Source organism: Puma concolor, chromosome B4 (genome assembly GCF_028749965.1).
Source record: "Puma concolor isolate L17-30 chromosome B4, mPumCon1.1.hap2, whole genome shotgun sequence".
Lineage (NCBI taxonomy): Eukaryota > Metazoa > Chordata > Mammalia > Carnivora > Felidae > Puma > Puma concolor.
Window position 1 is genome coordinate 21,654,318 of NC_141673.1, and position 22,382 is coordinate 21,676,699.

Sequence of the window (22,382 nt, forward strand, 5' to 3'; positions counted from 1 at the left end):
TACCCTATGACCCAGCAATTGCACTACTAGGTATTTATCCAGAGAATACAGGAGCGTTGACTCAAAGGGGCACATGCACCCCAGTGTTTGTAGCAGCACTATTGATAGTAGCCAAAACGTGGAAAGAGCCCAAATGTCCATCGACAGATGAGTCGATAAAGAAGATGTGGTGTGTATATATATGTGTATGTACGTATACATTTATATGTATATATGCACAGATATACATACACATACACACCCACAATGGAATATAACTCAGTGATCAAAAAGAATGAAATCTTGTTATTTGCAACAATGTGGATGGAAGAATATATTATGCTAAGCGAAATGTCAAAGACAAATATCTGATTTTACTGATGTGGAATTTAAGATACAAAACAGATGAACATAAGGGAAAGGAAGTAAAAATAATATAAAAACAGAGCGGGGAGACAAACCATAAGAGACTCTTAAATACAGAGAACAAACTGAGGGTTGCTGGTAGGGTGTTGGGTGGGGAGAAGTGCTAAAGGAGTGAGGGGCATTAAGGAGGACACTTGTTGGGATGAACACTGCGTGTTATAGGTAAGTGATGAATCACTAAATTCTATTCCTGAAATCATTATTACACTGTATGTTATCTAACTTGGATTTAAATTTAAAATAATAAAAATAAAGGAAATCCTTTAATTAGTGAAAATCCATGCTTTGTTATTTTTGGTATTTTGTCCTAATCACCTGGCATTACCTTCCTCACATCTGCTGAGCAACTCTCCAGTATTGTAGCCATTATGGGGATATTTTGCTGTCTCTAAAAGACTACTTTTCTTACATTTGAGTCCTCACAAATTCATGGTGAAGTTATCTGGACTATCTCTGCTTTCGCTGTTGCATCAATCAATTATCAGTCCCTCTGTAAATTTCTTATTACATTTACCAGAGCAGCTGTTCCAGACCTTTTTCACTTTTCCATTCTTGCTCAAGTCACTCTCAGCAGGTAGCGTTGTTTTTTATTTAACTGAAATTGAGGAAATTCAGGCATGAGCTTTTTAGAATTTTCCCCTCTACATTTCTCTACCTCTATTTTTATTTTCTCTTTGCCTCCATTTCTGCACCATAGTAAGAAATGTTCCTCCCCCCCGCCCCTTTTTTTTAAAGTTTTTATTCATTTTGAGGGACAGGGGCCTGGGGAAGGACAGAGAAAGAGGGAGAGAGAATCTCAAGCAGGCTCTGCACTGTCAGTGGGGAGCCCAGTGTGGGATGTGAGCCCATGAACTGTGAGATGATGATCTGAGCTGAAATCAAGAGTCAGACACTTAACCACCTGAGCCACCCAGATACTCCAGTGCTCCTTTTTGCTGAGATCAATCTCTGCATCTGTGCTTCTGATGACATATCCTTCCTTTCTTTTCCAAGCCTTTGTTAATTATCCTTTAATTTTCCCCTTGATTTGAATTTTTATTCTCTTGTTTTATCTTTTGTTAAAGAGAAATAAAATCATTCCATGAGACTTGTTAAAGAACAATAAGGCAGACTTTATTCAGGACCACAGCTATAGGTGTAGGGACCACTGCAAAGGGGTTCTGTAGTTGGACAAAGAGATTGGACTCAACTCTAAATAGAACAAGGAAAAGTAGGAATTTATAGCCAAGGACTAGGATGGGGGTCAGTGAATGTAAAATTACTGAGAGGAAACTCAGGGGCAAGGGGAATATGATCTAACAGAAATCTTGATTATGGCAGGTCAGGGTGATCAGACATTACCTGAGAGATGGTGGAGCGTGAAGAACCCAATCAGATATTGAGGGTGATCAGATAGTAAGGATAAAGAATTCTGACTAAACTGAATTAGCAGGATTCTTCCTAAAATTGGATAATGAAGAGATGAACGTGGAAGCACAAAAGTTAGGGCCTAGTTGAGAAAAATGTTCAGAAGAGTCTGAGTAGAGTTTGGTCATGGAGAGATTCTTTGTCACTTTCTTTCTGTATTCCTGCCCAGGTTTCTCTTTTTCTTAAATAAGAAACTGAAAAAACACCCAAACCTTTCCTTGACCTTACCATATTGCTGCTTGCTCAATCTCATGCTTTTTCTCCTCTTTTTCACCATTAGATTGTTTGAAAAAAGGAAGAGCCTATGCATACTGCTTTACTAAATACTCTTTTAACTTTTGTTTCTTATGCTATTGAAGCATCTCTCTTAAACTTCATTGTTATCTTTCTAATAACCAAATCATATGATACCCCCATTTTTATCTTTCTGTGTTTGTCAGCAGCATTTGCTATTTTTGACTATCTTTTCTTTCTTAAACCCTTTTCTTCTGTTGATCTTTGTGACTTAATACCCACCCACCCTAATGGAACAGGGCCCTGTCTTACCCAACGCCATTTTAATTCAGCTGTTGGCCAGCCTACCATAAATATGTGTGTGATGCCAGCCAGGACCAGAAAGAAATGCCTAAACAAACCCAGCTAATATCAGCAGAACTGCTTTGCTAACTAGTAGATTCCAGAGCAGTTATAAATGGTTATTGTTTTAAGCCACTGAGTTTTAGGATGGTTTGTTATGCATCGTTATTGTGGCAGTGGACGACTGACAGAGCACAAGAACAAGACCTGAAGGGAATTATCAAAAAATATTATAGAAAATTTTCTAATTCTGTAGGATCCAAGTCTCTAGACTGAAAAGTTTCCCCAGGTATCCAGCATAAGGAATGAGAAAAGATCACAAAGCCTGAAATTTAAGAACATTATGGATTAAAATAAAATTCTTTTGTGTAAAACAAAAGAAAACATGAAAACAAATCATATAGAGATGAATGATAATCAGAATTATATCAAACTTTTAACAGCAGCACTGGAATATAGAGGACAGTGTCGCAATGCTTTTAAAATTGTAAGGGAAAATCACTTTCAGCTTATATTTCTCTATTTAGCCAAACTATTGATGAGGTAGTATAGAATAAAGAAGTTCTAAGACACAGAAAGATTAAAACATTTATGCCTTATGTGTCCCTTTGTAGAAAGCTTTTGGAAGATGAACTTGCATAAAACACGGGTGGAAATCAATAAAAAGAAAGACATAGGATGCAGAAAACAAAGGATTTAATGTATGAGGACAAAGAAAAGAGGTTCCTTGAGAATAGTTCTTCAGTAGGCTTAGAGAGCACCCAGTCCAGATTGGAGAAAAAGGGTAGAGGACTATGAGAAGGATTTGGGAGGAACAGTGAAGTGCTTGGTATGTTTGAAGGTTTGGAAAAAAATGACCATTGACAAATGTGTTAGACTGGGATAAAAACAGTGATAGGTAAGTGGAAAACTAATTAGAAAAATATCAGATATTTTTATAAGTATGGAAACGTCACATTACATTATCTGGCTCAGGAATAAAGAATATTTATGTAGTCAATGGTATAAACACTGACTACTGATTTAAACATATATTTGTATTGAGAGAACAGTATGTATGTGTGTGGGGGGAGTGGGGAAGAAGGCTGATGGTGTAAGAGAGCAATATTCTCCATTACTATAAAGGGAATTAAAATTATAATATTGGAAATTGAGCAATTGAGAAATATCCATACAAGCTTTATATTTAGACCAGAGCAAACTACTAAAAGAATCCTATGAGGTATAGCACTAGAGCAAATGACGTATTTTTTCAGTTAAGGGATAGAAAGTAAATGTTTTAGGTTTTATTAACCATATGATTTTTGCTGTTGTAGGGTGAAAGCAGTCAATTGACAATTCATGAATGACTGGACATGGCTGTGTTCCAGAACGTTACAAAAACAGATGGCAGGTTCTCTGGGTTCTGTCCTAGTTTGTGGCAACATGGTTAAATGTGCCAAGAAAGTTGGAATCGTAGGTTAATATAGGACCTATTATGGTGCTTCTGTCAGGAAAATGGTGATGAAAATTGAAATAAGCCAGCATGCCTAGTATACTTACTCCTTGTGTGGCAAAACCAAGATGAAGAGATGAGCTACGGGGATCTGACACTGTGGTTCCTGCATGAAAGCGGTAGCTGGTGGTGCCTGGACTCACAACACCATGTCTACTTGCACAGTAAAGTTTACCATCAGAAGACTGAAAGAATTGAAAAACCAGTAAAAGCTCCACCCTTTGAAACAGTGCTAGCCTATAGTAAATGGATTAATTTATGTAACAAAAAGAACAAAACCCGATGGTGGGTTGGATTTGGGCTTATGACATAGTTTGTTAACCTTATGACTAAAGGGCAAAAGGAAGTAAATAGGGATAATTTTCTCTTCCTGATTCAAGTTCATTTTTTGAACTTCCCTACCTTTCCCCCCCATTAACTGCGGAGTATAGAGTAATTTTCCATATTGCCCCTCACATCAGTGTCCAATTTAATGTTTATTTGTAAAGAGCTTGTGCTTTAGATTATCCGAACTATTTACCATCTCCAAATGTTGACCCAGATTTCCTTCTGTGCCTTATGCTTTTTCCTCTGGAATTACTCTCCTTACTTTACCTCTCAGCTTTTCAGAAGTGTATGTATGTTTCTGAGTTCCATCTGAAATAGCTGCTTCTCTAAGAAACTGTTACAGTTTCTTTCCACCTTACTGTAAACCCTTGTCCAGGTAGCCAACCAGAGATGATTTAATCCCTCATTTGGTAGAGATTGAGTTTTGGGGTCAGTCAGTCCTGAATTTGAATTTATAATCTACTTATATACTTGCTGTATGACCTTGAAAAAAATGTATTTAACCTTTCTGAACCTTTTTTTTCTTATCTGTAAATATTTCATATGGTTCTTTATAAGTTAAAGTGGTTTAATATTGTTTTCTTCCTTTTACTTTTAACGCTTATCCCCCATCCCTTATCAACTTGAGCTCAGATTATGTCTTCCTCATCTTAAATAATCCTGAAGCAGTTCTCAACAAGCATTGATCTGATTGAATTGAATTAGGAAGGCAATGTCTTAGTGTTAATTCTTAGCTGAAGAGTTCTGATTTTATGATAAAATTAGAGAAATTTTGTATTCTACAGTTTGCTGGTTCCCTAATTTTTCTTACATGGTCTATTTTTATTAGTTCACTTCTGTTTTCTACCACATTGCAAAGGAGGTGCAGTGTTACAGAAGGGAATACAGTGGCTTGATTTTTCCTTTGATGGGAACTAAGCCATATGTTTGTATTGAGTCAGCTACTCCAGACTCTGAATTCCCAATCAGATGGTCAGCAGTGTTTAATTGAATTCCCAATATGTGCAAGGCAACACTGGGTGCTGTCACTCTAGGGAGGTGTAACCATCTGGAAGAACTTTTTCAAAGAACCCAGAATATGAGAATATGTCTCTTTGTATCTAAATTAAAATGATACTAAATTTGGCAAAGTAAATAGCTGGCATAAGTGCTGTCTTTTGCGTCCCACTCTCCCCTTTTATGATTCTTTCAATCTCCAAGAAAAGGCATCCTCCTTTTTTGCTATGGTGAGGCTAGTGTACATTTTCCTTGATTTCTTTCCTTCCTCATTATTGTAATTCGTGTAATACAGGATTCTGATGTTTAAAATCTTCAACATCTTTTAGCTTTTGCATCCTTTTCTAACTTTAAATATGTATATATGATAGGAAGAATCCTAAAATGCCCTCCTAAGATTTCCTTCCATAATCCCTAGGACTGTGCATATGCTGGATGTTACTTCCTTGATTGTTACATTATATACCAAAAGGGAGGGATTTTGAGATATAATTAAGGTTACTGATCAATTGACCTTAAAATAGGGAGATTATCTAGATAGGCCTAATATAGTCACATGAGCCCTTTAATAGAATGTTTTTCAATTGGTAGTAGAAAGGGAATCCAGAGATTCAAACATGAAAGCATCCATTGTATTGTTGCTGGCTTGAAGATGGAGAGGCATATGTACAAGTGTGGGAGAGCAGCCTCTAGGAGTTGAGAGCAACCTCCAGCTAATTTACAGCAAGGGAATGGCTGGATATAGTCCAAATTAGCAAGGAAGTGGATCCTCCCCCAGTGCCTTCAGTTGAGAGCTCAGCCTAGTCAACACCTGGATTTTGTGCTTGGGAGATCCTAAGCAGAGAACCCAGCTAAGCCCACATGGACTTTTGACCTACAAAATAGATAATAAGTTTGTGGTAATTTGGTACCTAGCCATGAGAAACTAATACAGCATTGGTCTTCCTTATTAAGAGTTGAGTTCCATTCCCTGCCCCACTAGTTGTCCTATTTGTTTCTTCTTTTCATCGTTAAACTTCTTAATTAACTTATCTAAACTTACTGTCTCATCTGTGTGCAACTTATGCTTTTCTCAGTTCCCATGCATCTGTCCCAATAGTGTCCCAAAATAACTTTCTGATGAACTGGCAACTTCTTCCTTACTAAACCCAAGGACTACTCCATTTGGTGTTTTGTATTGATTTTCTTTCTTGAAATTAGTACTTTTTGTAATACTTTTTGATTCTATTTTTTTTCCCTCTTTTCTTCTGTCTCCTCTGTTGTCTTCATTAGATCTTGTTGACCAGTATTGGAATTGAATTTAGGAGCTATTGTAAGGAATCAGCAGAGATGAATAAAGCAACAAGAATTTGAATAAAAATGTTAGGAAAATCCAATAATTTTCATGGTGTCTTTGTTAGCATAAGGCTTTTCCTAAGGAGCCAGATGTGCTCTGTAGACATTGTATAGGTGTTATACCAGTTACCTGTTACCACAATAATGCTTCCTAACAAGCTACCCCAAACTCATGTTTGTATGTTGTATTAAAAACATAATCATTTATCATTCATGCATCTACTCATTTAGGCTGAGCTCAGTCAGCCGGGGGGTTTAGGTTTGGTGGCTAGGTGGATCTTATTCTCATTGCAGGTTATTGAAATACCAGTTGGCTGTGCTAGTACTGGTAAGACTTTACATGTTTCTGTCCTCCTTGGTGGAGTGATCTAGCCAAAGCATACTTTTCTCATGCCCATGACAGAGGTGCCAGAGGGCAAGTGGAAACATGTCAGAGCTTTTTAAGGCATAGCCTTGGAACTGGCATATACTGTCATCTCTGCCTCATTCTGTTAGCTCGAGCAGGTCACATGGCCAAACCACAAATTAGGGGGTGGGAGAATATATGCTACTATAGACTGAATTATGTGCCCCCGCCCCTGCCCCCTGTTCCCTATGTTGAAGACCTAATCCCCAGTGTAATGGTATTTGGAGATGGGGACTTTGGAAAAAATTTTTAATGTTTATCTTTTGAGAGAGAGAGAGAGAGAGAGAGCGAGAGGGAGAGCGAGCCAGGGGAGGGGCAGAGAGAGAGGGGGACAGAGGATACAAGCAGGCTCTGCACCGACAGCAGTGACAGCAGTGTGGGGCTTGAACTCACGAACTGCAAGATCATGACCTGAGCCGAAGTTGGACACTCAACTGACTGAGCCACCCAGGTACCCCGGTGATGGGGCATTTGGTAGATAATTAGGTTTGGATATGATCTTAAAGGGGTGCTCTCATAATGGGATTAGTACCCTTACATGGACAGGCACCAGAGGGCTGGCTGGTTGACAGGAGCTCACTTGCCTTCTCCCCTACCCTTGCCATATGAGGACACAGCAAGAGGATGGCCTTTGCAAGCCAGGAAGGGAGCTCTTACTAGGACCTGTCATCCTGATCTTGGACTGCTAGCCTCCAAAACTGAGAAAATAAATTTCTGTTATTTAAGGCACCCAGTCTATGGTATTTTGTTATGGTAGCCCAAGTCGATTAATATATGCTCCATCATATTAGGAGGAGGAACTGCAAAGATGCACATCTGATAAAGGTCACTGATGTAGGGAAAGATGGAGAACTGTCACAAAAAATGCCATTTGTCAAAGGCATTGAGTAGTATTTCACATTCTCTTCTCCCCACTCCGAGTAAGCCTCTCTACTCTACTCTTTATAACCTTTAAAAATATTGTCTGTATTCTATAGTAATCATTATAGGTTAGGTGATCATGCCATAACAAGCAACCCTCAGCTGTCTCAATGATTTGACACAACCAGAATTTATTTCTCTCTTGCGAATTTACTATGGATCTGGGTTCTTTATGGTACCTTCTTCCAGGTGTTGGTTTAGCATTCTGCAGTGCCTTTGTCCATGGCACCTCCTCCACATTAACAGGTGATTACCATGGCAGGATTGGAGGACTGGACGGCAACAGTTAAATGCTTTGGTCCTAAAGTTACACATTTTTATTCCTGTGTACCCAGAAGTAGAGGAGACCTATGTATTGGTGAACATTAATTATGACTTACTCTCACCTCCCCCTGCCTGCAGACCTCATTTTCCTCTTCTGGGTTGCATTTCCTCCTTCAATAGGGAAGGTGTGCTAGATGACTTTCTCCTCAGACATTCTGTAGTAACAGAATGCCAACAGTCTTTGCCATGCTGCTTTGGTGCTCTAGATCAAGTGCCCAGCACTTTCCCAAAGTCACCCTACTTTATTAGAAATATCTGTGAGGCATCCTTAGCCTCAAATTAGTTTTCTAGGATCATTTACTATTTCAACTTCAGTCCAAATTGATACCTCACTATTCCTTAGACATGACCTTAGCCTTAACCTCATATTGTTTTTATCCTTGTCCACTCTGCTGTAGCCACACTGGCCATTTTATCTCCCTCAAATATAGCAAACTTTTTCCTGCCACAGGGCCTTTGCATTTGTTATTTCCTTTGGCTTGTTCTTCCTTATTCTGGTTCTGTCTCATTACTCTCTTCTCACATGGAAGAATGTTATCACCTCAGAATGGCTTTACTGCCTTATCTAGAGTACCCCCCCCCCCACCAGTCACCACAGCATATTACCTTCATGTCACTTAGTGCTATCAGAAATAATTTTGTATATTTATTTGTGTTTATTTTCTGTTCTTCCAAGTTAGAATTTAAACCCTCTGAAGATAGGGACTTTGCCTGTTTTCATTGCTCAATGCCTAGCACTTAGAACAATTTTTGACACATAATAATCCCTGAATAAAATTTGCTGCTGAATTGATGCTTGTTCCTCAGCATTTGGTCTCATTACTTCCTTTGCCTGGCTACCTCTTCCACCCCATTTCCTTTTAAACATGCCTAAATCGTATGAGTTCTTCAAGGTCAGCTTAAAGACCACGTCATGAGTTTTTCACTTATTCGTGTCTCCAGTTACTTCCTAGTAAGAAGGCATCCTTTACCTCTTGAATATCCATTAAAAATATTTTCAGGTATTATTCTCAAAGGACTACAGTATTTTTAAGATTCATTGTGTGTCTTAATCTCACAACCACCCAGTGATGAATTCCTCGTAGATGAAGATGCTTGGACAGGCCCTGTAGCTTGTAAGAAATCCTGTGATGACTGGAAGCCATGTGTCTTGCTTTGAATCCAGCATCCATTCCTCCATATCACAAGTGATGTTCATTTCCTTCCTGCATGTTGTTTAAACACAAATAAAATAAACTGTGGTCCCTGTCCCAGTAGGAGCAACATCACATTGTGTCTAGTTCTCTCCTTACGTGTCTGGGTATCTTAGAGGTGGCATGTACCAAGTGTTGCAGGAACCCTGAGGAGGCAGCATCTGAGGGCCAATGAGCAGTGGGAAGGGGACCTGCAGTGACTTCCCGGAGGAGGTACTTAATAAGTCTAGTTTTTCTTTAAATTTTATTTTTATTTTTTAAAATTTACATCCAAATTAGTTAGCATATAGTGAAACAATGATTTCAGGAGTAGATTCCTTAATGCCCCTTATCCATTTAGCCCATCCCCCCTCCCATAACCCCTCCATTTACCCTCAGTTTGTTCTCCATATTTATGGGTCTCTTCTGTTTTGTCCCCCTCCCTGTTTTATATTATTTTTGTTTCCCTTCCCTTATGTTAATCTGTTTTGTCTCTTAAAGTCTTTATATGAGTGAAGTGATATGATTTTTGTCTTCCTCTGAGTGACTAATTTCACTTAGCAAAATACCCTCCAGTTCCATCCACGTAGTTGAAAATGGCAAGATTTCATTCTTTTTGATTGCCGAGTAATACTCCATTGTGTGTGTGTGTGTGTGTGTGTGTGTGTGTGTGTGTGTGTATACCACATCTTCTTTATCCATTCATCCATCGATGGACATTTGGGCTCTTTCCATACTTTGGCTATTGTTGATAGTGCTGCTATAAACATTGGGGTGCATGTGTCCCTTCAAAACAGCACACCTGTATCCCGTGGATAAATGCCTAGTAGTGCAATTGCTGGGTCGCAGGGTAGTTCTATATTTAGTTATTCGAGGAACCTCCATACTGTTTTCCATAGGGGCTGCACCAGCTTGCATTGCCACCAACAATGCAAGGAGATCCTCTTTCTCCGCATCCTCACCAACATCTGTTGTTGCCTGAGTTGTTAATGTTAGCCATTCTGACAGGTATAAGGTGGTATCTCCTTGTGGTTTTGATTTGTATTTCCCTGATGATGAGTGATGTTGGCATTTTTTCATGTGTTGGTTGGCCATCTGGATGTCTTCCTTGGAGAAGTGTCTATTCATGTCTTTTGCCCGTTTCTTCACTGGATTATTTGTTTTGTAGGTGTTGAGTTTGATAAGTTCTTTATAGATTTTGGATACTAACCCTTTATCTGATATGTCATTTGCAAATATCTTCTCCCATTCTGTCGGTTGCCTTTTAGTTTTTCTGATTGTTTCCTTCTCTGTGCAGGAGCTTTTTATTTTGATGAGTTCCCAATAGTTCATTTTTGCTTTTGTTTCCCTTGCCTCTGGAGATGTGTTGAGTAAGAAGTTGCTGCCAAGGTCAGAAAGGTTTTTGCCTGCTTTCTCCTCAAGGATTTAGATGGCTTCCTGTCTTACATTGAGGTCTTTCATCCATTTTGAGTTTATTTTTGTGTCTGGTGTAAGAAAGTGGTCCAGGTTCATTTTTCTGCATATCGCTGTCCAGTTTTCCCAGCTCTACTTGCTGAAGAGACTGTCTTTATTCCATTGGATATTCTTTCCTGCTTTGTCAAAGATTAGTTGGCCATATGTTTGTGGGTCCATTTCTGGGTTTTCTATTCTGTTCCATTGATCTGGGTGTCTGTTCTTGTGCCAATAAGTCTAGTTTTGAAGGAAGACAATTCAGCGAGGCTGAGGAAAAGATAGAAATTCTGGCCTGAGCCACAGGAACAAACTTGCAGAAAGGATAATCCCCAGGGCTAAGAATTCTCTTAGTAAAGTGGTTGTGGTTGAAATCATAGGCACCTCTCACTTGATTCTGGAGCACGGAGAGGAGGTGAAGTCTGATGCTTCTCAGAGGGGGAGCACCCTACTGCTCCAAGACTAGGGATTCAAGGATTAGTGAAGACAAAACCAGCTTGGGAGCAAAGGGTGAAAGGTCAAGAAAGGACTACCAAAGAAGGGGCATTTTTAGGTTGAAAGTTTAGAACCATGGACATCTAAAGCCAGAAGAGTGTAGAGAGGATTCAGTCTAGAGTTTGCACTGGGCATGCCCTATTGTATGCTACATTTTACAACAATTTTGTGCCTATAGTGGTATCAAATTTGTAATTAGAATGCTGTCCCTCGCAGTTATCAAAAAGCTCTACTTAAATGGCCTTAAACAAAGAAGGGGATTTATTGGATCATGTAACTTAAAGACCAAAGAAAGGATGGGTTTCAGATGTAGTTGATCAGAGCTTTATTATTTTTCTTTCGTGATTCTCTCACCTCTGTCCTCTTTGATGTTGCCTTCATAATAAGCTGGCTTTTTGGTAGCAAAATGGCTGCTGCTGTTTCAAACCTTCCCTCAGTGTATCTTGCCATTCAGAAATGTCCCTTTTCCCATTAAATCAAGTCCTGGTTTCCTTCTGATAGGATTAACTAGGGTTCTGTGCCCATTCCTGAATCAAGTATCCTGATAAGGCAGATAATGATTATGATGGTTCTTGAGGCCATTCAAGATTAACAACTCCTTTTGCTAGTGTTAGAGTTAATTCTATCCAGGTTGCTTGGCTGCTATACAACAGAAAGAATGGAATGGATGTTAGGGTGGCATTCTTCCATTTCCTCTGGAAGGACTGTTTCTTGTTCTCCAGTGTATATTCTCCAGTTTCAAGTTCATGATGGATACTCAATAAATATATATTGAATGAATAAATCAAATATTTTATGTATTTTTTTTGTCTTTTTACCAGCGTTTCTTGTTTCCTTTCTCTAGTTCTTTCCTGTTCTAAAAACAGTGCTTTTATTTTTTGCCCTCTTAATCCTTTCCCTCCTGCTAATGACATGTAACTCATGTAATCATTCTGTATCCAAACAAAATCATTCTCCTTCTGCTATTCCTATCAAACTACTGTCCCATCACTTTCTTTCTTTCTTTCCTTTTCTTCATTGTCAGACTCCCACCATTTTCTTCATGGTCAGACTTCAAGAGAGTGGTTTGCTCTAGCTGTCTTTTCTGCCTCATTATTCACTGATACCTCAACTTCTTGGAAACAGAATTTTTCCTTATCACTCTGCTACTCTCTCAAATGTCACTAATGCATTTGTTTTGTTCCCAAATCCAGTGATCTTTTTTTCTCAGTCCTAATTTTCCATGATTTCTTTGCTGCACCTAGTATTGTTGATGGTCCGTGCCTCTGGAAACAGTTCCCCTAATCTTGATGGTCCTTCTCCTTCTGCCTCTCTGATTGCTGTGTTTTGTCTTGGTTTGGTTTGATTTACTGATAATTCTTCCTCTTTTTAAATTTTCTGTGCCTTCCCCCATCTTTTTAATGTAGATATTTTCTAAGTTTCTACCTGTAACATCCTTTCTTATCTTTTCTAGCTTTGAACTTCAGCTCTCATGTTTATGCTAGATGTTTCCCACACTGTAAGACCTTACCTCTGTTGTCTTTTTCAGTCTTGAGTTTGTAACTGCCAGCTGAACATTTCTACTTGGATATCCTATACAGTATGTCAAAAACTGCCCATATTTTCTTCCCTGCCTACCTTTTTCTGCTCTATTCTCTGAATGGTGTTCCATTCTCTTAGTCATCTAGACTAAAAATTCAAAGAGTCTTTGACTTCTGTTCTTCTTCATTCATTGTATTTTCGGTCAGTTTTCCCTACTGGAACAATTAAGGGAAACCATCAGCTCTTTGAGATAAAGGGCTATGGCTTATTTTTATTTCCTGTCTCCAGCTCCTAGCATGGTGTCTGGTAGGTACATAGTAGGTGCTCAAAAGGTGTTGGTCAGATAGGTTGATTTCACCCATGTAATATCTCTATGGTTATTACTATTGTTACTTTTTATTCCCACTGCTTTTTTAAATTCCAGTTTAAGTCCTTGTTATTTTTGATCTGGACTCCTATAATGATCTTGTGATTGCCTTTGTTGTCTCTTTTTCTAATCTACTGTAAGTATTGCTTTTAGATATACTTTCTAAAGCACAGACCCAGTAATGTCACTGCACTCCTGAAAAACTTCAATGAGTCCTTATTAACAACCAAATAAAGTACAAATTTCTCAGTTTGCTTTTCAGGGACTTCTGCGGTTTGGCCCTAAATAATCTTTTCATCTTCATATCCCTTTCTTCTTTATTTTCTAGGCAAATTGTTACTTTCCTGCCTCTGTTAATAATTTATTAAAACAGATATTTTCTGAATATCTACCATGTACCAGATGCTTTGCTAGAAACTGTAGAGAATTGAAAAATTGAAAAGTGCCCTTTCAGAACTTGAAGTCTATTTGGGGAGAGAGACATCGAATAAGTAATTACACATATAACTATTTCACTGCAAGGCTGTTTAAAAAAAAAAAAGCATTCATTCATTCATTCATTCATGGTCGAAAGGCATAATGTTAATGTCCAAGAAGGTAAAACAATCACCTCTGCAGCAGCAGGTCATTAACAACTGGTAATACATAGAGGTCAACAGCACCAGAGTTTAAAAAATTATCAACATAATTGAGGATCTCTCCACTATAGGATGGGGAGTTGTATTCACATTACCAACAATAGTCACTCCAAGAAATGCAAGCAGTCTCATCCACCCTCATTCAGGGGGTAGGTCAACTATATTTGTCATGTAGATCAGCTACATTGTCACTGGAGACTGGAATCCAGCCATCCTCTTGGATATGTAGAGGTTGACTGCACCTCCTGAGTAGACATCTGTCTAGGTGGCTTGGTTGATGGCTTGATGGGCCAGATCATAGACCTGTTCCACCTCTAGGTCAGGAGGAACCCCGATCCATGACCTGATAAGCATACACAGAGCTAGAACCTACAGAGAAGGTGGATCCCAAGATCCAGTTTCCTTTACTGTTCACATAGTAGAGGCCAGGGCCTCTCTTATCCCAGCTACAGATTAGGGTGCCCATGGACAGTCCCATGCCTTTATACTGATATATCATCTTGACAGGCAGCTTGAAGGCAGCTGTTACTGAAATACATTCCTTGTTTTGAAGCTCATAGATTCAACATTGCTGAGCCAATAGGTGCTCCCAGAAGCTGCATGCTCAGCAGGTAGGGACTGGTCTCTATAACCTTCCTTACTGCCTGGGAGGCTATATAGGTACCCATTGTGGCCTGAGAGTCTGCTGCAACAGTGACTGCATGTTGAAACTTGAAGGCCAGAGTGGTGGTTCCATTATAGCATTTGTATTCTTGGCTCTTTTAGGGTACTCCAGTGGGGCGTGGCCAGGCTCAGGCCATTCCTGGGACTCCCTCCCTTTTTTTTTTTTTCCTACCATAATGCTGCATATTCTGTGCTGTTTTTTAAAACCCAACTCAAATGTCCTTTCTTTGGTGATGCCTGTCCTTATCTCAGCTGGAATTCATTCTCCAACTTCTGATTGCACTTTATATCCTCTCATGATTCACCTCACTTTTTGCTTTGTATTATTATATGTGAATATACTTTCTCTTACAAGTTATTTGAACAGTGTGGAATTTGAAACACTTAAAAAAATTTGTTTTTAAATGTTTTTATTTATTTTTGAGACAGAGAGAGAGAGAGAGAGCGAGCGAGCATGAGCAGGGGAGGGGCAGAGAGAGAGGGAGACATAGAATCCAAAGCAGGCTCCAGGCTCTGAGCTGTCAGCACAGAGCCTGATGCAGGGCTTGAACTCATGGACTGTGAGATCATGACCTGAGCTGAAGTCGGGCGCTTAACTGACTGAGCCACCCAGGCACCCCAAATTTGAAACATTTTAAGTCACTCTTGAGTATCTCAGTATATTTCCTACAGCAAGTTGGATGAATTAAATAAATTGTATTGGGGGTCAGTTTTCTCACGTGTTTAATCCAAGAATCACTTTTTATTTTTTTAGGAATTATTAAACTTATTTGGCACACAGCTAGTTAGAAAATTAAATTCCAGTTAAGTTTGCCAATAATTATAACTTTTGGGTATTTACTGAATTTTAAACAGATGATTTTTTAAAAATTTACTACATAATCTCATTTTAATCTCCACAATAGACCTATCAACTAGATTTGGGAATTTTATTAATGTAGATTGCTGCAGTGTGGGGAGGACAGAAGAATACAATTTATTTTATTTTATTTTTTACATTTATTTAATTTTGAGAAACAGAGTGAGACACAATGCGAGTGGGGGAGGGGCAGAGAGAGAAGGAGACACAGAATCTGAAGCAGGCTCCAGGCTCTGAGCAAGCGGTCAGCACAGAGCCTGATGCGGGGCTTGAACCCACGAACTGTGAGATCATGACCTGAGCTGAAGTCAGACGCTCAACCGACTGTGCCACCCAGGCGCCCCCAGAAGAATACAATTTAAACATAACATATAATAAGAAAATATGAGTAGTCTTTTTTGAGACACAGTTCTTGAGTTTATCAATTTGGCTGAATTTGTCTGCTAGATTTTTTGCTTCTACATTTTGATAACCCACATCTAATTTTAGTTTCTTTATGGTATCCTGCTGATTTTCTCATATAGAAGTAGGGAGAACTCATTTATTTAGTGATGTTAATAATAACTGTGCTAACAATCAAGTATGCTTTAAATTGTCATACTTGTAACATGCAATTCTGACTACATATACTGTGTCTTTTCTTTTTGATTCTTGTAATAAAAACCATAGACAGTGGAAAGCATTGTTATGACTATGCCAAAGGGCATTAGTAGTTGCATGGAACTGACCCCTGCGAGGCTGTAACCTACAACTTTGATCTCATTAGCAGTATGTGATTACCATTCATCTAAATGGACTACATAGATGGACCAAATACAGTTCACATTTTCATTCTTTTACCTAACTCCAGACTGTATAAATGTTGAGTCTCAAACAGATAGTTAAGGGATAATTATATTTTGATGTATATTTATAAAACTCAAACCTATGAGATTGTTTCATGTAAATTTGTAGGGCAGCAACATAAATTCTTTAAGTCCTGTTTACTTTCAGCTTCATGTAAATGGTTTGGATATCGTGTGTACCACCCAAACTTGGCACTAATGTAGTCATTAGTTTATTGCTGCTCTGCACACCTGCATTTTGACCGTCATGGTATATGATATCACCAAGGGGCAAAGGAGGTCCAGTGGGAATGTTTTCTTTCTGTTTTATGTAGGTCATGGCACTTTTGCTCTCTGTACTGTTTCTGTGCCATTAGAATGGTGAACTGGTTTGCAGGATATTTAAACAATTTTTAATGAGGTACAGCATGTAGTGAAGTGAAGTACACAAATCTTGGGTACAGCTCTGTGAACCCAGGTCAAGATGGAGAACATTTCCAATACCCTAGAAGGCTGCCTTATACCCTTTCCCAGTCAATGGGCGGCACTTGAGAGGTAATTACTGTTGTGGCTTTTATCTTCATATTAGTTTTGACTTAGTTTGGTTTTGAAATTCATATAAATGGAATGCAATTATACTAACTAGCCTTTTTTGTTTAGCTTCTTTTACTGATTTTATTTCTGAGGGTCATGCATGCTGCTGCAAATTGTAGTAGTATTTTTTAATTGTTGTGTAGTTTTATTGTATAAATATACCACAATTTATCCATTCTACTGTTGGTGAACAACTGGATTGTTTCTAATTTTTGGTTCTTATGAATAGTGTTTCCATGATCATTCTTGCACACATGTTTTGGGTGTGTATGTGTATATACTTTTGTATATGTACATAGATATGCATTATGTTTGGCATAAATGTAGAAGTGGAATTTCTGGGTTACAAAGTGGGCATAATTTTAGTTTTGCCAAATGCTGCCATATAGTTTTCCCGAAAACTTTTTTACAAATTTACACTTTAAAGCAGCAATGTAGGAAAGTGTCAGTACTCCACATCTTTGCCTACATTTGATACTGTCAACCTTTTGAATTTTTATTCTGGTGGGTGTGTCGTCATATCTCGTGTTTTAATTTGTATTTTCCCTGATGAATGATGATGTGGAGCACCTTTTCATATGCTTATTGGCCATTTGGATATCATCTTTTATGAAGTGCCATGTCATACCTGTTTCAGTTATTTATTGTTGCTTAAGTAAAAACGGTTAATTATTATTTTTTACAACTCTATGGGTTGACTTGGAGGTTCCTTTCCTGGTTTTGTCTGAGCTGTCTTATGCAGCTGCAGAGCTAGGGGTGGTCTCTTTGGGTTGGAAGGCCCAAGGTGGCCTTACTCCCTTGTCTGTCAGTTGTGTTGGCTTTGGCTAGGGCACCTTGTTTTTGTTTTTTGTTTTTTCCTATGACTTCTCATACTCTGGTAAGGAGTAGGGCTTCCTTATATGGTAGAATAGCGTTCTAAGAGGGTAAAAGTGGAAGGTGCAAGATCTCTTAAGACCTAGTCTTGGAAGTTATATAACCTCACTTCCACCGTATTTTTTTTTGATTAATGTGAGTTATGACCAGCTCACATTGGAAGAGCAGCTATGCCACATTGCAAAGGGGCAAATATACCGGGATAGGAATATTTGTAGCTATATTTTACCACTTTTTCACAAAGTTTTTGATTATTTTTTATTGGCTTATCTTATTGATTTATGGGAGTGTTTTATATATTCTGGACACCAGTCCTTTGGCAGATAGGTGTATTGTGAATATCTTCTACCTATCAGTAGTTTGGTTTTCTGTTTTTTCATAATGTCTCTTGATGTATAGAAGTTTTTAATTTTAATAAAATCCAATCTGCTAGTCTTTAATTTCATGGTAGTACTTCGGTGTCTAATTTCGCTAGAGCTTTAATAATTAATTTTAAATAATAGTGCTTCTAGGACAAGAAAAAGAATTATTATCTATAAAGCCATTTATTTTTTTCCCACTTATTTATTAAATTAGTAAACTATTGTAGGGTATTCATCAGGAAGTCAAGTACTTTTGAAATGTGTATTTAATGGAAAATTGAGAGTTTGTTAGTTTCATGGCTATTAATGAAAGTTCGTATGTTTGGGGTAGGTTTTTTATTTGATTACCTCATTCTGGGATGTACACCTGGTTTAAATAGTAGATCTCAAAACAAATTTGAATCAGATATTTTCAAATTCCTTTGAACAGGCATAGAACTAGACTTATAAACAAAATCCTGTGCCTGTGGGAGCCAGGCATTACCTATTCTTTAATTTTTAGGTAGCCTTTAAATTTTAATGTTTAGTCCTTTTTTAAAAAGTTTATTTATTTTGAGAAAGAGAGAGTGTGAGCGGGAGGGGTTTGCAGAGAGAGGGAGAGAGTTCTAAGCAGGCTCTGCACTGTCAGCATGGAGTCCAATGTGGGGCTTAAATCCATGAATCATGAGATCATGGTCTGAGTCAAAACCAAGAGTTGGACACTTAACCAGCTGAATGATCCAGGCACCCCAGTGTTTAATCCTTTTAATAAAACTTTTTCCAGGAAAAGCTATCTCACTGAAATTCTTCCTTCAGAGAGGTCTTCCCCTCCCCATTCTCCTACAGTAGATTATTTGTACCTACCTATATTACTAACTTATTCTATTTTGTCTTGTTTGCTATTAGTTATTTCTAGTTTTTCTACCCTATAATAGTGTTATTCATGTAATACTTAACAAAATTATATGAGTGCTTATCATATACACTGAGTATTGGCATCACATTGGTTAATGAGAGAGATGTGATTCCTACCTGTAGAGGATGTAGAGTCTACAAGAGATAATGTAAATAAATTTGTAGCATAGCAAGTACTGTAACAGGGAAAGTAAAGAATGTTATAAGAATGCTTAGAAGGGTTCCCTACCCTATACTTGGTGTTAAAGGGAATACTTTTTGGAGGAAGTGACATCTCAGGTAAGACCACTCACCAGTTAAGCAATAAGGTAAATGGACTGGATCATTCAGGACCATGCAAATTTTATAAAAGGAACTTGACTTCTTTCCAAGAATAATGGGAAGCCACTGAAAGAGAGTGACATCATCATTCTTGTTTTGCTTACTATTGTTGTATGAGAAATTATGTAAAACTTAGAAGTTTAAAATGACTATTTTATATTGCTCATGTTTTTGTAGGTCAGTAATTTGTTACTGGACAGTAATCTGTGTGCTGGGTGTTCCTCATTTAAGGCTTTGTCACTTAGTTGCAGTCAGATGTCAGTTGGTGCTAAAGCCATATAAAGATGTAAGTGGGCTGGATTTCTGATCTGGCTCACTCACATGGCTGGTAGTTGATCCTGGCTGTTGACGGACCATCAGTTTTGCTACTGACCAGATTCCCTACATGTGGCCTCTTCAGCATGATGTTTTTGGGGTAGTCAAGACTTTTTACATGGTGGCAGGCTTTGCTCAGAGCAAATGTCTCAAGAGAATCAAACAAAAGCTTCATGGGCTTTTCTGACCAAACTTGGAAGTTATAATAGTGTCATTTCTGCTGCATTTTATTGTTAAAAGCTAGTCATTAAAATTGAGCTGGCTTCAAGGGGAATGGACATAGACCACACCTCTCGATGGGAGAGGTGTCAAAGAGGTGTTTAAAAGATACAGACATGTTTTAAAACCACCATGTCTTTCCACTGGCTACAGATTATTTATAATTCTCTCAAATGCAAAATTTATTCCCTCCAAAGTCCTCTTCCATCTTAAAGGATTATTTATTCTGGCATGAGCTCAGGATCCTCTTATCTAAATCAACTCTATGTGCGCATGAGTCTCCCAATGTGTCATCTTTCATATATGGTTTTTTTGATATGAAGACCTGTGAACCAGAAAGATGTTGTCTGTTCCCCACAGTAGTGATTTAGCGGTGGGACAACCACAGTAGACACCCCCATTCTAAAACGGGGGAAATGAGAGGTACAACATAGTAATCATGAGACCATTGCGATTTTGAAATCCAGCTGGGAAGATGTTGCCAGTTTTGTGATTAGTGTTCAGTATTTCCCATGAGAAATTGTTCTCCACTGGGGCACCTGGGTGGCTCAGTTGGTTAAGTGTCTGACTTTAGCTCAGGTCATGATCTCATGGTTCGTGGGTTCATGCCCTGTGTCTGTGTCTGTCTGTGCTGACAGCTTCAGATTCTGTGTCTCTCTCTTCTCTCCATCCCTCCCCTGCTCGCACTCTGTTTCTCTCCCTTTCAAAAATAAACAAACATTAAAAAAAAAAGAAAGAAAATGGTTCTCCATTGCTCTTGGTTCTGCCATTTGGGTTCTTGATGCTTGGTTTTGAATCATTCTTTCATTTCCTTAAGAAATGCTATATGTCCACATTTGGGTAGCTTTCTTGGCCTGCTTCCTACCTATGGAAGTTTGGGTATCCAAAGGCTTCTTTTCATTTTGTACTTCATCTATTTAAGTTTCAGCTGGGAATACCTTTGTTAATACAGTTCCCATAAGAGGTTTTTGCTTTTTTGGTGGATTTAAGTGGAGTCTACTCCATTAGGTAAAAGTCACAACCTCTTCAAGCCAGGCTGTCTTTATCTTGGGTTACTTGTGAGGCTGCTAAGGGACCTGGCCAATGCTACATGTTTTTGATTTTTGTTACATCACTTTTATACTAACCTTTTTTCTGGTTGCTATTGCTGTCTACCTACCAAATTACCTAAAACAATTATTTAAAGTAACATTTTGTTTGACTCACATTTTTGTGGTCAGGTAGTTGCAGTCAGATGTTGGCTATGGTTATCTGTATGGTTGTGGTCATTTGAAGGCTCAGCTGGATTAGTTGACCAAGATGACTTAAATAGCTGGCAGATGATGTTGGACAGTTGCTCAGCTGAGCAGTGCTTATATATGTTCTCTCCAATGTGGCAATGTCAGAGTACCTGGATTTCTTATGGGACTCTAGAGCGAGTGTCTCAAAAGACTCAGAAAGAAGCTGTGTGGCTTTTTCTGACCTTGTCTCAGAAATCATACAGTGTCACCACTGCTGCATTCTCATGGTTATAAGCCACCTATTAAGGCTGACCCAGATTCAAGGGGAGAGCACATAGATCCTACTTCTCAATGGGAGGAGTTTGAAAGAATTTGCAGATATGTTTTAAAACATGTTAATTCCACGGTTACCATAATCATAGCATAAACTTATTGAATGGTGACAATGTATCAGACATTTTGATGAGTATTTTACGTGAATTCCCTTATTTACTTTTTACCACAACCTTACGATTTTTTTCTTTTTACGATTTTATAACCATTTTGTAGATAAGGAAATAGAAGTTGGAGAGGTTAAAGGACTTGCTCAGGATCACACAGCTAATAAATTATAGACTCTAGAGTCACACTAAGTTCTCTGTGACCCAAGTCCACAGGCTTAAGCATTGCTAAATTGGCAAATTACTGTAAGTAGAACAGAACTATGTTTTAGGTAGCTTGTTCCTGGAAGCAGGAAGACTAGTTAGGAAGCTATTACTACCATCGGGTGCTTATTTTATCTATTTTTATACAAGGTAAGCAATAGAAGGGATGGAAAAAAGTGGGAGAGGGAAGGTATGTATTATTAAATATTTGTAGGAAAGATACAACATTTTTAGGTCAGATAATTTTTGTGGGTATAATGATTTTCAATAACTATTTGTTGTTGGTTAATATTACTGACCATCTTCACCCTTCTTCATTTCTCGTCTACCATAGTGTTCATTCAAGGAGTCACACAGATCCCTAGGTCTGCTGTATAACTAGTATATGATCTTGGTAATTTAAAGATAGAATAAAAATTGTTAGGTTTTCTTCTTTTCTCTACCAAAGGCAGATTTTTCAGCCACTTATTAGACTTGAGAAAAATTTGAGAATTATTCTCAGGAGTTGACAGACTATAGCTTATAGTTTAAATCTAGCCTGTAGCTTGCTTTTTGTAAATAAAGTTATACTGGAACACAGCCATATCCATTAATTTACATATTCTCTAAGACTCTTTTTATGCCATGATGTTGCATAGCTCTAGCAGAGACTATGTGGCCCCATGATGCTTAAAATATTTACTACCTGGTGCTTTACAGAAAAAAGTTGTAGACCCTTGTTCTGTATAATGCAAAACCTATTTAGTTCACTCTCTTGAAT

The 22,382-nt window shown here is 38.3% G+C and overlaps 1 protein-coding gene and 2 pseudogenes across 13 annotated transcripts in view; 2 read left to right on the forward strand and 1 right to left on the reverse strand.

Annotated features, from left to right (window-relative positions):
- Positions 1 to 22,382, forward strand: part of ANKS1B (ankyrin repeat and sterile alpha motif domain containing 1B) — a 1,105,230-nt gene that overhangs the window by 31,358 nt on the left and 1,051,490 nt on the right. The gene's annotated exons all lie outside the window — the stretch shown is intronic.
- LOC147578957 (large ribosomal subunit protein eL43 pseudogene) lies at positions 1,202 to 5,404 on the forward strand (annotated as a pseudogene).
- On the reverse strand, positions 13,989 to 16,450 carry LOC112863714 (proteasome subunit beta type-5 pseudogene; annotated as a pseudogene).